Here is a 16,009-nt window from a genome sequence, read left to right as displayed (position 1 = left end):
CTCTGTGCTACATCGTGTGTAAGGAAACCTGTATCGAGGGACGAGCTAAGTAATAGGATGATGCTACAGCAACATCTCAATGACTTTACGAATATAGACCTGGACTCAGATTAGCGTGAGTATAGGTTAATTGCCTATGTAAGGGCAAAAGGAGGGTCTGTGGTACTGAAAATTCTGACCCGTGTCATAAACATCGTCGTATCATGACGATTTTAGTATCAATAGACCGAGAATGACGAGTATACTATGCACGAGTATTTTCGTCGTATTCGAGTCACGAGATCACCCTGAAAACAGAGATTCCGTCCTGAACCCTCGGGTTCCATTTTGTGTACGGCAGCCATTTTGTGGTTGCCCTCACATAGGCCGATGACTATGACCGAAAACGAGTCTGAAGGACACGTACACGTTTGCCGACTTCTCTGTGACCTGGGCAAGCTGACTCCACTGCCTAAAGCCAAAACCTGTTCGGGCAGTTCCTTTCCCAGTGGCCGATCGAGATTAGTATCAAGGCACAACATACCATAAACCTTTCATCGCACACAAACCATGCCTAATCCTACACACACCTGTCTCTGTTCCTTACTTTATGATTTGCTTTACGAGGAGGAGGTGCCGGTTTTTATTGGGGGTCCGCCGATATCTGATGAAAATGTTGGGCCTTGCCGGGTAATTGATTGTGGGCTGAACAAACTGAAATATGGGCTTGTCATCATGACTCTGCTTTTTCTTTGTAGTGAAAATATGTGAATGGTCAACTGTAAAGTAAGGAATGTTTGCCTAAAGCATAATATTTTGTATAAAAGGGATGGCTAGCTTTGTAAGTTTGAGCAGTCTCCTGAGAATATACACCGTGTTGTACTTCTAGGATACCTGTTACTGGCTGCAGCCAATAAATTCGATCTTTGACTTCACCAAGAAGACTCTGTGTTTCTGTAGTCTGAAACAGGAAGAACTCGAAGTCTTAGGGTGTGTTCCCTGGCACCACTGGGTTCCGAAAAACCCAGTACTTCATTTATTTAGGGACTTTTGTGGTTCACCCTGACAAGGACTGTGTCTAATATTTGAGTGGGGCTTCCACCCCTCTCAACTAATAAGCCAATTTCTTACAGAGCTGTATTTAATTACTGCATTAATAAGATTATCTGCTTTGATCCACTGCAGCTCTTTCATATGTTAGTATTTAAGTGTCTTAGAAACAACACAGCTGGGGACTGAATACATTGGTGATCTCATAAATAGAGGCATTTACTGTTTACAGGACATCCTTTATAGTCACATTAAGGAGAACTTTGTGGTTTCTCACCCAGTGATTCAATTGTCATTTTCTGCAGATCCACTTCCTTTGCCTTGTCTGTCTCCTCTTCGGTCTCCTTAATGGTACTGTGAGTCGCATACTGAGGGTTTATATTGCCATACCTTGAAAAGAGAAAAGTGTGGATGCTATTAAATGCTCATCTGTTCAGAAGGAAGGAGTAACAGTACTCGAGTAATCCTGTATTGTGTCTGATAAATGAAAGGAAGTTAAACTTTGTAAATAGGTAGGTAGTGTGCAGGCAGCCTTTACCATGGGCAAAATGAGGACTGGAACAGTGGACTTCGAACAAAAACCGAGCCTGTACCGTGAGATACCGGATGAAGACTTCCCACAGTAATGGAAAGGACTGGGACCGCTATTGAGAAATAACGAAGGAATATAAGACCTCCGAGTGTGAAGGACCCGATAAAGGGTGCCCCTTACTTGATTAATGGAGAGACTTTGCAAAAGAAAGTGTATGGCTGGGAATATGGAATGTCGAACGAATAAATAAGCAGCTCAAAGATAAAACCGGGGGATGGACAATGTGCAGTGGGGAAAAACAAACTGTCAGTTGTACTGTGTAATATACAATATGCTAATGGTTTAAATAGAATTATTTACTTTCATACATGTAAATATAATACACCAATGCCTTAAAGTGAAAAAATAAATATAAAGTAAAAATCAGAAAAGCTATTAATTCGTTTTTTGTATAGGGCATTATATCGCACTTCCACGGTTTCTAAATTCTGTACAAAATGAGCAGTATAACCCACATTAATTATACTTAATTTAGCAGTGTCAGAAGTATGGAAGCCGGAGTCTGCCTTGCTGGAATGCACACTAGCAACCTTCTGAACACAATTTGCAAATTAAGATGAAAACCGATACCAAAAAATGGATATGCATGTAGAAAAAAGTAAACAAGCACTGGCATAGCCACTAGGTCTTGCCTTTGGGACCTTATAAGTATGTAGCCATGCAGGACGCCCATTGCAGCGTGAATGTGTTGGGATAGAGCAATCGAAAACAACCCTGAAAAGATAAGTAGTGAAAACATATGCCCTTGAAGGTTTTATACCAGGAACAATCCACAATGGAAGACTGGCACAATGCAAAAACCGATTTGACTTCCAGTTTAAGATAAGTTTCCACCACCCTTAAAACTTAAGGCCTCGACAAGATGAGATATGGTGATGCCCATAGAAGCAGTGGCATCTGTAAAAGTGAATCCTTTTCTGGGGTGGCACACATTGTGTCACAGATAAAAGTGGTGGGGCCACCTATAAAGATATATATACAAACACACATTTCCCTAAAATATGTAAATGTGACTTTGTAGGTGTGTGTATAGATAGAACACAAAAATATATAGTCAGATTTAGGGGGGGAGGGGGGAACACCACTACGTTGCAATGTAAGTCAATGCTACAAATTAACGTGTGCAATGTACATTTGTTGTTTCTGTACCGCCTCTTAAAACATTAACACAAAGAGGGGGGGACTGAACAAATCGAGCTAGAGCTCGTGCTTCATCTGCTTCCCCCCTCCACCCACTAGAAACAACACTGTGCGGACATTTCATGCAGTTCTGTAAGTACTGAAAAACGATCAGTACTACAGCTTTGGGAAGTGGAAGGAGTGGGCAATGGGAATAATTTGTAGGGGTAAAGAAAAGAGGAGACAGAACAACCCGTGAGTTTATAAATCCAGCACAACCACAATCCTCTTCTGTCGCCCGCTCACCTTCTGCACTCGCCCCATGAAGCAGACTGGCTTCCCAATGTACAAGGCCAAAATGCTAGCACTGATGCACATTCTAGGTCAGTGGTAGAAGTGGGCGGGATCGGAAGGGCACATCGTGCTCCAACTTTTTAAATTGAACACAGTCCGTTCCCCTACTTCTTTATTTTAAAAATGCGTCCCAGGACGGCAGGGATGGTCTAATGTAAAAAGTATTGCGAGACGGTTCAGCCCTGTGTGATGCAGATTGAGGAAGGCGCCACGACAGGAAAGGGGGGGGGGGGCGCTCGGCCCCCCCGCATGTATGGCGGGGTGCCGGCCTTCCCTCCCCCCAGCACCCTCTGTGGGGGGCGTGCCCCTTTGCGCCGCATCTTGATGACGCGGTGGGCGCGCCCCACCACCGATTGGTGCCTGCTCCAATTGACCCGGAGGCAATCTAATTGCTTACGGGTCAAGGGAGTGGAGCTAGGGGGGCGGACCAGTGGGAACTCCCAGGGTTTAAAAGCCCAGAGAGCGCGGGAGTCGCCCTCTTGTTCCCGCGCTCCCCCAGGCTTCGTCCGTGCCCCCCAAGGGGCTGTATAATCTGTTTAATTTTTCTCGCGCAGGTTGCAGAAGGTCGGAGATCCGGACACGCCTTCGTGAATCGTCCTGAGGGTCGTGTCGAGGACTGCGGGGGGGGATTACGGCTTTGGCGGAACCAAGGCGTGCAGGAGCAAAGCGTGTCGACTAGGTCTGGTCATTACGGTGACTTCGTTAGCAAAGTAAGGCAATGAGCGGGGGCAGGAGCGGGTGAGCACGCGGTGTTCGCCAGTAGCTCTGGGGGTCGGATTACAGAGAGGTCGCAGCCGCGTTCTGATATTTGGTGCGATTTCTGTAACGAGGTCTCGAAAACGTTGTCTGTGCTCAGGTTGAAAACCGCATCAGTCTTTTAGCACGCCATGTGCGTGTTGGTGATACAATTTTAACGGCACAAATTACGTTAGCGAACGGGAGGGACAGCATGCATGGCTGAAGGCAGCGCATTATCATAATTTGTGGGTTACTCATGCATTCCTCATTTAGGCACTTAAACTGGGACTGTTTAGGGAGCAAGCTGCTGAATAAAGCGTGCTGAACACCTTCAGCGAGTGTGAATCACGCTGCTTAGCGCTGTAGGCAGGGTGTCAGTCTCAATTTAAAGGCACAGAGTTCGAATCTCAGAGAGGGCATCTAATTTTTGGCAATTTTGGAAATAGGCTGTTGGGGACAGGCCTGGTTAGTACGTGGATGGGAGGCCATAGGAGAGTGAAATAGCAACTGAGGCCTGGAATTTTTGCCAAAAAACATTGTTGTAACTGGAGAGGGTGGTGTTCAGGTTGCATATAAGCTGGGCACGGGATACCATTGATCGCGCAGGGTGATTGATCCTCATTTGATCCTCATTTGGGGGCTTGAGCTTAAAAGTTCATGTGACTTATAGGGCATTAATACTGTAAATTGTGTTGTGTGGTGACATTGTTGTGCATGACAGAGGGGGACAGGGATCTTAGCTACAAGGCTCCGTTGGTATTTCACGAGGAACAGTGCAGTGTGCTAACTTTCCTTTCATCGTAGGCCAGGCATACGGGCGCTGCAGATTGGACTGACGGAGAATGGCGCAGCGGACAATGCTATCAGGGGACACGGGCAGGCCTGCATTTCACGGCTTCTGTCCGGCAGCCGGGCTTGTGTGTGCTCGCCCAAACACGCAGGCTAGCTGGTGTTTCGCGGTCACAGTTGCGTGGTGCTTACGGCCAGCCTGTGTGCCCCCAACTTTGTACAGGTACAAGAGCACATAGTGTGCTTAGTTGGAAGCCCTGTTGGTTTACCTACAGCGTAGGAAATGTCTAGAGGGTGCGTGGCGCTAGGGGCTCACGGATGGAGCTGATGCTGCAGGGCATGATGCGCAAGATGTCAGCTATGGACAGGAGGTTGGGGAGAGTGGACCAGTTGGGGAAGAATGTGGCCGAGCTGACAGAGGTTTGATGATCAGGCAGGGCCATCAGGAAGACCCAAGCGAGTGATAGTGTCCCCGCAGCCCAGGGGTGAGTTGGATGCTTTGCCTAGCAGGGGCAGAGACAGGAGGGGTAATGGACGGCCCCCAAGCCACGGGCGGTAGGGGGTCACCTGGGAGGGTCCCTGTCGGAGTACCCACACCACCAATAATGCCCATTCCCTCGACACCAAACCCAGTAAGTCCACCTGTCACACCGGCGCCGGAAGCGCCAACGCCAGTCCCGAACGTATCACCCGTGGGGGTCCCTGCGATAACCCCAACTATACCAGTGAATCCGGTCCCTACCCCGGTACCAGTCCCAGGATCACCCCAGGATCACCCATCCCAGTTATTGCACCTCCGGGGGGTGGCCAGGTGCCCCCAGAGCTCGCAGCACAGATTGCGGCGGTCCTCCCCAGGCTAGGGATTGGGGGATGTTACCTTCCTCGGTGGGTACCAAGGAGGATCCCTCTGCAGAGGCCAAAAAGATGTTAGGAAAAATCATGTTGGCCAGTGGTGGGGGGAGGGGGGAGGGGGGGAGGGTGCCAACCGCTCCTATTTCTCCCCAAGCAACAAGTTCGGGCAGTGACGTGGGAACAGACAAGAGTAATGATCCAACGCGAGCTGCTGCAAGTGGCAAGGAGGTGGCATTGCCGGTACAAGGGGAAGGTACTATACCCTCCAGGCGCGAATGTTTGGCACAGCATGTTGCACAAAGTGTGAAGGAATTAATTTGGGCCGGCAAGTATGTCAATACGTTTTCTTTGCTAATCGTCAACAGAGAAATGGAGTATGCCAAGACTCAGAAGGATTGGATGTTGCCTAGCGAATGGCGTGCAAAATTGGCTAGGTTCAGAGTGGAAGAGACATTGATTACTGGATTAGGGCTTTCTCTGTGTTTGTGGCAATCTCGGCAGAGCGCTCCCCAAATTTGCTGGCGGAATTGGCATGTTACCAAAGTAGGATAACCAATTTCAGCGAGAAATATGGGGGGGGGGGAAGGTTGGAAAGAATATGATATGGCCTTTAGGAAGGCAAGAGAGTTTGACACGACATTATCCTGGGCTCAGCGGGCTCACAGGAATGCGCGTGGGCATTGCAGGAATTTTGCGTGCTCATGTGGGATTTTGGGGTCCCGCTGGCCCCTGGAAAGACAGTGGGGGCTGCGACATCCTTGGAATTTTTAGGCATAGAATTGGACTCAGTGGAAGGTTGTTTCAGGTTACCCAAAGAAAACATCTGGAAATTCAGAGCAGCCTTACAGCAATGCTTGCTTAGAGAGAAAGTAACGCTCCAACAGTTACAGCAGACTGTGGGTCAGCTGAATTTTGCGCTAAGGATCATACACATGGCACGCCCCTTCTCCCGCTCCATAGCGCAAACTATGGTTGGCTTGCGGGAAAAGCACAACCGCACTAGGTTGTCGGCTGAGGTTCGCCAGGACATGCGTATATGGGTGGCATTCCTGGAGGACTTCAATGTGTGTGGTGTGGCCCCCCCCCACAAGGTCAGCAGAATTTGGTCTATGGACTGATGCTGCAGGCAGTGTGGAGTTCGGCGCCATACTTGGTAATAGGTGGGTGGCCCAACGGTGGCCAGCTTGGTGGGAAGAGAGCTGCTTGACAGGTATCCTCAGGTTTTTGGAGCAGTTTCCAATTTGGGTGGCACTAACGGTATTGCCTGACCAGCTGTGCAACCAATCAATTTAGGTACAATTTGGGTTTTCTACTATTATTTAACATTGCTCCTTGCAGTGCTGTAATAACTGCATACTTAAGCTGCTTATTACTTGTTTTCCCTTTGTGTATTCCCATAATAAATATGATGCCACAAGCACATATGTAAAAAACTGAACAGAGTCTCCTTATCGCCTTATGATAATGTTTTATACATATCTTAACTGTCTTTAAATTATACCAGTTGGGATACCATATGTTACTTACTTACTCTCTACCCCAATCCCAACAAGGTTGAAGGGTTTACTCCTGTTTATATAAGGTTAAATCGAGCAGGACAGTATAGCCCTTCCTCCATCATCCATCACCTTACGTATTTCCTCTGCTGCCATGATCAAGGCTGTCTCCGTAGAGTGTTTTGAGCGGAAGCCATGTTGTGTATTATCAAGGATGTTATTAGTCTGTAGATAAGATGTTAGTTCTGAGTTCATAGACTTCCCAAGAACTTTGGCAGTCAGAGGCAAGCAGGAGATGGGACAATAATTTTTCTCGTCTAGTGGGTCCAGCTTAGGTTTTTTAAAGCGGGGACGAATACAGGCTTTTTTCCAAGTTGTTGGAAAAACTCCTGAAATCAACATTTGATATAATACAGGAGATAGTGAGGAACTTCTCATCTGGGGCCAGATGTAGTATATAAAGCGGTCAAGGATCCATGGGAGAGCCTGATTTGATTTTTAACAGGTCCGCCACTTTCTCCTCTGCCATTAATGGGAATTGCGATTGGCCGCAGTGCTTGATCTTGTCATCAGGCTGAGCTGAAACATTTCTCGCTGTATCCTTAGCTGATTTTAGGAGGCCGTTATATACAGACTGGACCTTGTTTTGAAAAAATCCGGCTAGTTTATCTATAAACTTTTGGTCTGGTGTAAATGTTGCATCCCGCGGACACTTCAATAATGCAGAGACCGTTTGGGACAATTCTTTTGGAGAGTTTGTAGCCTCTTGGATTTTGGTGGTAAAGTAGGCAGTTTTAGTCTGTATAATTGCGACCATATATTCTTCAAGAGCAGCACAGTAGACCTTCTTTTGTGCAGTGTTATATTCAGATCTCCAGATACGTTCTTTTTGCCTGCACTTAATTTTTGCTAGTTTAAGATATGCAGAGTACCAAGGGGACGAGGCCTTTTTATGTTGAGATCGCATAGTCATTTCTGGTGCGACAGTGTTAGCGGCTCTATTTAGCCAGTTATGGAAAACTGTGGCAGCTTGATTAGCGTCAGTAGAAATTGCAGGCCTATCACTTAGTGCTGACATAAAGTCATTTTTACTGACTGACTTCCAGGCACGATGTTTGACAGCCATGGGCCTAATCCTCCGTACATTATTTAATGTTGCTAGCGTGATGGTAAAATACACAGTGGAATGGTCGGACCAAGGTAACGGGCAGACTTTCTTAACCTCTATAAGAGAGTTATTGGTGCAGATACCATCTAATGTAGGCCCTGCAAGATGTGTAGACTCACAGACAATTTGATTTAATTCAAAACCAGCTAATTTATCTAATAGACTGGTGGTATCAGGATTATTATTATCTTCCAAATGGAAGTTAAAATCACCTAATCTGGTGAATGATTCTGTATCTAAACATGACTCCAGATAGGTCTGGAGGGAGGTCGTGAAAGAGGATCTGGGGCCAGGGGTCTGTAAATTAATAGACCTGGAAACACTTCTACATTGTTGACTTTTATGCTAAAAGACATTGCTACGCTGTCTAATGTATACTCTGGGGTGAATCTGAATGTATACTGGGATCGATCGATTATCGCAATTCCACCACCCTTTGCCCCTATTCTATCAGAGTTGGCGACGACATATCCGGCTGGAATTGCTAGATGCCAGTCAGGGTCACTATTTTCATTTGCCCACGTTTTAGTTAGAAATACAAGGTCCAGATCCTTTACTTGTATCAAACATTCGAAGTGAATTTTGTGTTTCACCATAGACCTGGTGTTAAGTAAGATACACCGGATAGGCTGAAGGTTTTTATTTGTGGATGCAGAGGTCTGCACCGCTTCGCGGGAGCCATTATTATCATGCAATGGGTTACTGATACTTATATTGGTCAGTTATTGTTCACCAATGTTTGTAGTCCTCGAATCATATGCCCCCCATCCACAAAGGTTGCAACAGAGGAGTTGGGGGAAGTTAGATTTAACTGTAATTTGTGAGATACGTATTTACCTAAATTGAGGAGTAATAGTTGGTTATGAGAGTATGAGCACCGTGGAAAATGGGCAAGGGTTCTGGCGCTGGGCGCATTTCGGGCACTGACTGGCGCAGACTGGCTTGCCTTTGGGCACGTCTTTTGGCACACCATCGGCGCGCGCCCGCTACGCGGACGCTGCATCCGGGTTTATATGGGAAATGGAGGAGCCATTTAGGCGGGTCCACTCTTACAGACGGGCACCTGTGTTAGCGTTAAAGTTGTAGAATAAGTAAATCAGTTAATCTTAACAAAACAGTTTAAAATCGCCCAGAAAGTAGCAGTGCAAATTCAATTTTTATAATAAAACGAGCACGAGCCCACCACACGCTGACAGCGTTATGTCAATCACTAAACACCGCTGCATCCGGGTTTATATGGGAAGTGGAGGAGCCAAGGGGAGCCAACAACTAGCGCGCTAACCTTAAGGCGGGTCCGCTCTTACAGACGGGGACCGCGTTAGCTTTCAAGTAGTAGAATAAGTACAGCAGTTTATCTTAACAAAAGAGTTTAAAATCGCCCCGGAAAGCAGCAGTGCAAATTAAATTTTTATAATAAAATGAGCACCTCTGCGTGTCACCTCCATCTGTCATTCCATTAGATTGTACACAGAGAACAGAGTTGTGCTGTTGATGTAACACCAGGGGACGTGGCTAGAACGCAGCGATTGTAGCATCCAGCTTCATAATAATATAGACCGCAATTGTCCATGTTGTAGGATAGACAAATCCTGTTCCATTATATCTATTGCAGATGACACAATGTTGCCCAGTGAATTAATCCTAGATGACAGTGTGGTCATATCACTGTTGACCACAGCCAAAGCCTTTTTAAGGATAACCCTATCTATTTCACGCAGTTTCTCAGCAGCCTCCTGTTGAGACATTTTCCATAGCTCGTTGTAAATAGCTTATAAGAAGTGCTTTCGACGTGGCTTTTGAAGACCTAACAAAAAATTCCTAAGGTCCATATCATCTGAGAGAAGGGATAAGTGTTGTTTCACTTGGGACAGTATGGAGGGCTTTTGCCACTTTAGGCATAACTTCCAAACACTGTAGGATGTCACCACCTGAGTGTTCTGATTAAACATAGCATGGGTCAGACCTATAGTTACTGAACCCCTCAGGGGTACCCTTGAATCTTGACTGATGCCTATTTGTGTCGAAAGGCCAAACCAACCATCCCTTCCAATCGGGGTCTGATGAATTGTAAGAACCATTGTGTAACCTGCCATCTGATGTATCCTCACTGTGTTATTTATAGTTTTGCCATCCCTCAAAGCGTATAAGTGAAGGAATCAGAGATGTGTTCAAATCCTTACTCTTGGCTAACGCAAGACAGGTAGTCTGTTGCACTGTCTTGTTAAGGAAGATCATTTGATGTGGTATGAGGCATGCTCTAAATAAGCCTGCAGTTCCCTGAACCTCCTAATCTTTATTCTCCCAGACAGATTATGGGTCTATAGTGTTCCTCAAAATCCTGTAAAGACAGTTGGGAAATAAAGGAGGCCTATCAGCTTAGTGTTAGAAAGCATATTTTTCTTTGCATGTTTAGGTGCAAGCCTATAGTAATAAGAGGCTGGGTTTGAAGTGTGAAACCCAGAAAAATAAGCACATTTCTGTGCAAATGTTGTTGAAGTACCTTTCAGCGGTGTTGTGCAATGTTCCCATTGATAGTAAGTGAAAACATCACGTGGGATATTTGCTTTGTGCAAAAATGGTGACCATAGTGTTGGTAACAGGACATGTCACCAAAATTAGATGTACAGTCATACAATTCTGTGGCGCTGTCTTTGTTAGTACATTCCATAATCCAGAAACCTGGAATGTGGAATGTGGCATGTGGGGTTTGAGGTGAGCACAGTTCGATAATTGCTACCGGACTGCTGAGACTGTGGCCAATAAACTACAATACTTTAACGGTTTGGCCACAGTGAGGATCCCACTTGTTTTCCAGGCAGTAGAGTCTCCGTTCTGGTTTCTCTCATTGGAACATTCAATGTTTTAAAGAAGTCTACCTTATGGAGGACTCTGTTATTAGGCCAGTGTTGGGAATGTTTGAGCGGTTGTGGATGTGCCGGCATGGACTTAAAAATGTTTTCAGGAAACTGCGGTGAGAAAGACTATGGCATAGGAAAGCGCAAGCTGGGTGCGGAAGTGGGCACATGGGGATCTGTCTGCGTGGTTCACGCAAGGCTTATACCAGCAGTGAGAGCGCAACATTCTTGAAAAAGTGCTCGCGCACTTACGGACTCGTCATCACAGGTATCCCAGGCACGTCTGACCCTGAGCAACATTTGAGCATCTAAGTTTCCGTCATCGTTGCACTGAGCCTTTCCATGATGATGTTGCTGCGTTTCATCCTCTAAGCTGGAGCACGTTCTACATACATGCACGGCATGTCGGTGGCCATATTGGTTTGGATTTGTCCTACACGGATAAACAAACAGACGTTCCACTCACAGAGGATCAGTTTACTGCTTACGAAGAAGCTCAACTCCAGTCAGCTGGGATGTGCACACATTCTGTGCACAACTCTTATTGAGGGAAACTGATTTAAGATCAACACGTCTGTGATACACACACAAACAGAGTGCAGTCTGAATAACTTCTGCTTTAAAGTAACTGTGACTGGTGCACTTCCACACAGTTCTTCCAGTTCCACAAGTTAAAACACCCACACATTTCACTGCGTTCCCATTTGAAAATGTTTCCTCTTACAGGGTCGAGAAAAGGTTTCCTTCATTATCGGTCACACACGAATATATAAGGAGTTTGTTTTAGGGTATTTAGAAATCTCTACTTGGGTGCACTACCATGCAAAGTGTTAATGCTCTTTACCATTTTCTCCAAATACCTGGTGACCCACCCATTCCACAGAGGAATTGGTACAAGGCTTTTACTAAATATTTGAGAGCCATTGGGAGAAATAGATATTGCCCAGAACATAAAAGGTTTTTGTTGGAGCATAATTTGGGTTTTGAGGGTCAATCCGTTTATGAGCATCTGCCACCTTTTCAATTGAGGATGAGGAGGACATTGATGAGTATCAGTTGGCTGTGAAGAAACTTGAAAAACAATTTAATGTACAACCTAGTTTAATTGTTAACAGACACACATTTTTTATCAGACAGCAACAGCAGGAGGAATCCATTGACACATTACATATGCTGGGAGCGGAATGCGAGTTTTAAAAACTTTACGTCCCAACTTATTCATGACCAGATAGTAATTTCTCCAGTACATTTTTATCCCAACAGCGTACAACTAACTATGAAAATAAGTCTTTCAAAGAATTTACACTTAAAGAACAAAGTGCTATGTTGGCTGTGAATGAAAGTGGCAGTGACAAACAAAATGTGCAGAACTAGCGCATTACAAAGAAAAAAAGAGTCTAAGCGGATTCTTTAATCAGAAAAATATTTTGTTTCAAGTGTGGAGTTTCTAATCATGGTCCCAACTGTCGGCCATGTCCTGCGAGAAATGTTAAATGCAGAACATGTGGTCAAATTGGGCATTTTGTCAAAGTTTGTCAGTTAGCGAAGGAAAAAGTCAACTCTGTAGTAGTGTTAATACTTTATTCGGTATCCGAGCACCATCAAAGCCTACAAACAAAAAGTGTTAAAATAAATAACATTAATATTCATGTGTAAAACACCAGAAACTCAATCCTGTGATAAAAGCAAAAACTACTACAAATTAATTCCTTCAATTATTGCTATATACAAAAAGAAGTGCAAGAATTAGCCAGGGCTGTGTGCAAACAAGCAACAAGAAAGGTCCAAAAGTTTATCCATAGGTGTTGTAAAAGATTTTATAAATATATATATATTAATTAAAATTAGATAATAATCATGATATGTCTTGATGCCTGGCAGTCAACGCTGTACCTGACAATGAGCTATGCAGGTGGCGAATCCAATTGTGTTGATCCATATAAAGATATTGTTGTTGATGGAAAGGTGTTGAGAGTATCGATTGAGTCTGGTGCCAGGATGATGATGGTGACTGATGAGGAGTATGGGGTGACAGGAAACTACTCCCACCCGATAGGACTCCCGTGACATATGATATCAGGAAGATTGAACGGTCTGGATATTTTGAAAGCCATTTGAGGTTCAAAATCAGAACTATTTTTGGTACAGGGTAAAGGCTTACACATCTGTGGGTGGTCTCATCAGGGTTAGTTTGGCATGACGCTAAGGCCTGGAAGGAAAGTTCAGGTTTTCTTAGTCCCGGATGGAGCGGCGACTGAACATGTTTCTGGTGAAGTTGACCCCAAGGTGCAGTGACTTGTTCATTTGAGTCAGTTTTCGGTGAAAGGTTGGAAAGGATTGCAGGTTTTAAACATAAGATCAAGGTCCAAAGTGGCATCACTCAGATCAAGCATAAATTAAGGAACGTACCATTCAGTGTTCGTGATGAATTGGCAGATATACTAAAAATAATGTGTGAAGATGGCGTAATTGAACCCATTGAATCATCCTTTTGGTTATCCCCTTTGGTCATAGCAAGGAAAATAAATGGTCAGTTTGCATAGACTTTAGGAGTCATAACAAGGTGATTTGGGTAGATTCCCACTCTTTACCCGTATAGATGACATCATTAGCACTAATGCGGGCGCCAAGGAATTTTCCAAGACTGAACTTGATGAGCAATCTCAACACCTTACGGCTTTTGTGTCACCTCTCGGAACATGGCCTCAGCCACTTCTGTTTTTCAACGTGTGTTACAGAATGTGTTGAAAGGGACCAAAGAGGTAGTGACATTCCAGGATGATATACTTGTGGCTGGTGAAGATGACGTTAGCCATGACAAACGTATGCATGAGGTGCTGAAAAATCTACAAAAAATTGGAATTGTAGCCATACTTTAAAAATTTGAGTTTTCAAGGGAGAACATATAATTTCTGAGAAAGGAGTAGAACCCAGGCCTGGGTTAGTTGATGCCATTACAAAAGCCCATATGCCCAAGAGTAAGGAACATGTGGCATCCTTCGTAGGGCTTTGCGAGTTTTATGAAACATTTATCAAAAACCTTGCTGCGAAAACAGTTCATTTGAGTGAACTTTTAAAGAAGAACAAAACATTTGCGTGGGGCGATTTGTGCCAAGATGAATTTCAAGCACTTAAAACATTGTTTCCGCAGGTATTTTTGCACCATTTGATTCTTCCAGAGAATCTATTATCATTGTAAAGGCCAGCAATGATGCTTTGGGTGCCACCATTGCTCAAGTGAAAGGAACCACTGAAAAGACTTTGGGGTTTGCGTCCAGGTTTTTAGAGTAACCAAAAAAGTATTTTCTGTCATAGAAAAAGAATTGTTGGGCGGCTGCTGGGCGGTGGAACATTTCAAATGTTTCATATGGGGAAGAAGGTTTACTCTCAGGACTGATCACAAACCTCTAGTCAGCATTTTTGGGGGCACAGTCATCACGGATCATAATACAAGATTGGCCAGGTTAAGTTTTAAACTGTTGCAATACAATTTCAATGTTGAGTACATCCCATGTGGAAGAAAACGCGAGAGCAGACTATTTATCACGTTCTCTACTCAATGCTGCGGAGTATTCAGACAATGGGGATGAAGACAATGAGGAGTGTTTAACTGCAACCACTGATGTGGGTCAAGACAACGCTTTCACGGAACAGGAGTTGAATAACGAAAACAGTGAAGGATGAAGAACTTGAGAGTGTTAGGAGATTTGTTATGGGGGGTGGCCTAAAGAGAATGCCTTGCCCTTTGGGTTTCAAGCTTATTTCAAAGTGGCTGATGAGCTTCTATCGAGGAAAAAGGAATTAGAGACAGTTACCTGTGGCGGGGGATGGATGAGGAAATTACAGCTAGTTTATGCGCAAGTGTCATGTGTGCTACCAGTGATAAAGGTCTGAAAACTAAAGCTATCCCAGTCCAGCCTGTCTTTCTTCCCGAGAGTGTCTGGTCTAAACTTGCCATTAATTTTATTGGCCCTTTCAGTACCCTGCCACGGAACTTTAGGTTCACCATTGTGGTTGTAGATTATTATAGCAAACGGTGGGAAGTTAAATTCATAGAGCAACCCAACATCCCAGGAGTCATTAAGATGTTGAAACATTTGTTAATGGTTGTCCTAAGTAAATTATTACCAGTGAATCCGGTCCCTACCCCGGTACCAGTCCCAGGATCACCCCAGGATCACCCATCCCAGTTATTGCACCTCCGGGGGGTGGCCAGGTGCCCCCAGAGCTCGCAGCACAGATTGCGGCGGTCCTCCCCAGGCTAGGGATTGGGGGATGTTACCTTCCTCGGTGGGTACCAAGGAGGATCCCTCTGCAGAGGCCAAAAAGATGTTAGGAAAAATCATGTTGGCCAGTGGTGGGGGGAGGGGGGAGGGGGGGAGGGTGCCAACCGCTCCTATTTCTCCCCAAGCAACAAGTTCGGGCAGTGACGTGGGAACAGACAAGAGTAATGATCCAACGCGAGCTGCTGCAAGTGGCAAGGAGGTGGCATTGCCGGTACAAGGGGAAGGTACTATACCCTCCAGGCGCGAATGTTTGGCACAGCATGTTGCACAAAGTGTGAAGGAATTAATTTGGGCCGGCAAGTATGTCAATACGTTTTCTTTGCTAATCGTCAACAGAGAAATGGAGTATGCCAAGACTCAGAAGGATTGGATGTTGCCTAGCGAATGGCGTGCAAAATTGGCTAGGTTCAGAGTGGAAGAGACATTGATTACTGGATTAGGGCTTTCTCTGTGTTTGTGGCAATCTCGGCAGAGCGCTCCCCAAATTTGCTGGCGGAATTGGCATGTTACCAAAGTAGGATAACCAATTTCAGCGAGAAATATGGGGGGGGGGGAAGGTTGGAAAGAATATGATATGGCCTTTAGGAAGGCAAGAGAGTTTGACACGACATTATCCTGGGCTCAGCGGGCTCACAGGAATGCGCGTGGGCATTGCAGGAATTTTGCGTGCTCATGTGGGATTTTGGGGTCCCGCTGGCCCCTGGAAAGACAGTGGGGGCTGCGACATCCTT

General features: G+C 45.2%; 1 pseudogene; it reads right to left on the bottom strand.

The window, feature by feature from the left end:
• LOC144756168 (E3 ubiquitin-protein ligase TRIM39-like) overlaps positions 1-16,009 on the bottom strand; it is a 304,125-nt pseudogene that overhangs the window by 145,755 nt on the left and 142,361 nt on the right.

The sequence above is a fragment of the Lissotriton helveticus genome, chromosome 5_1, assembly GCF_964261635.1.
Source record: "Lissotriton helveticus chromosome 5_1, aLisHel1.1, whole genome shotgun sequence".
Taxonomy (NCBI): Eukaryota; Metazoa; Chordata; class Amphibia; order Caudata; family Salamandridae; genus Lissotriton; species Lissotriton helveticus.
This window is presented reverse-complemented; position numbering and strand designations above follow the sequence as displayed.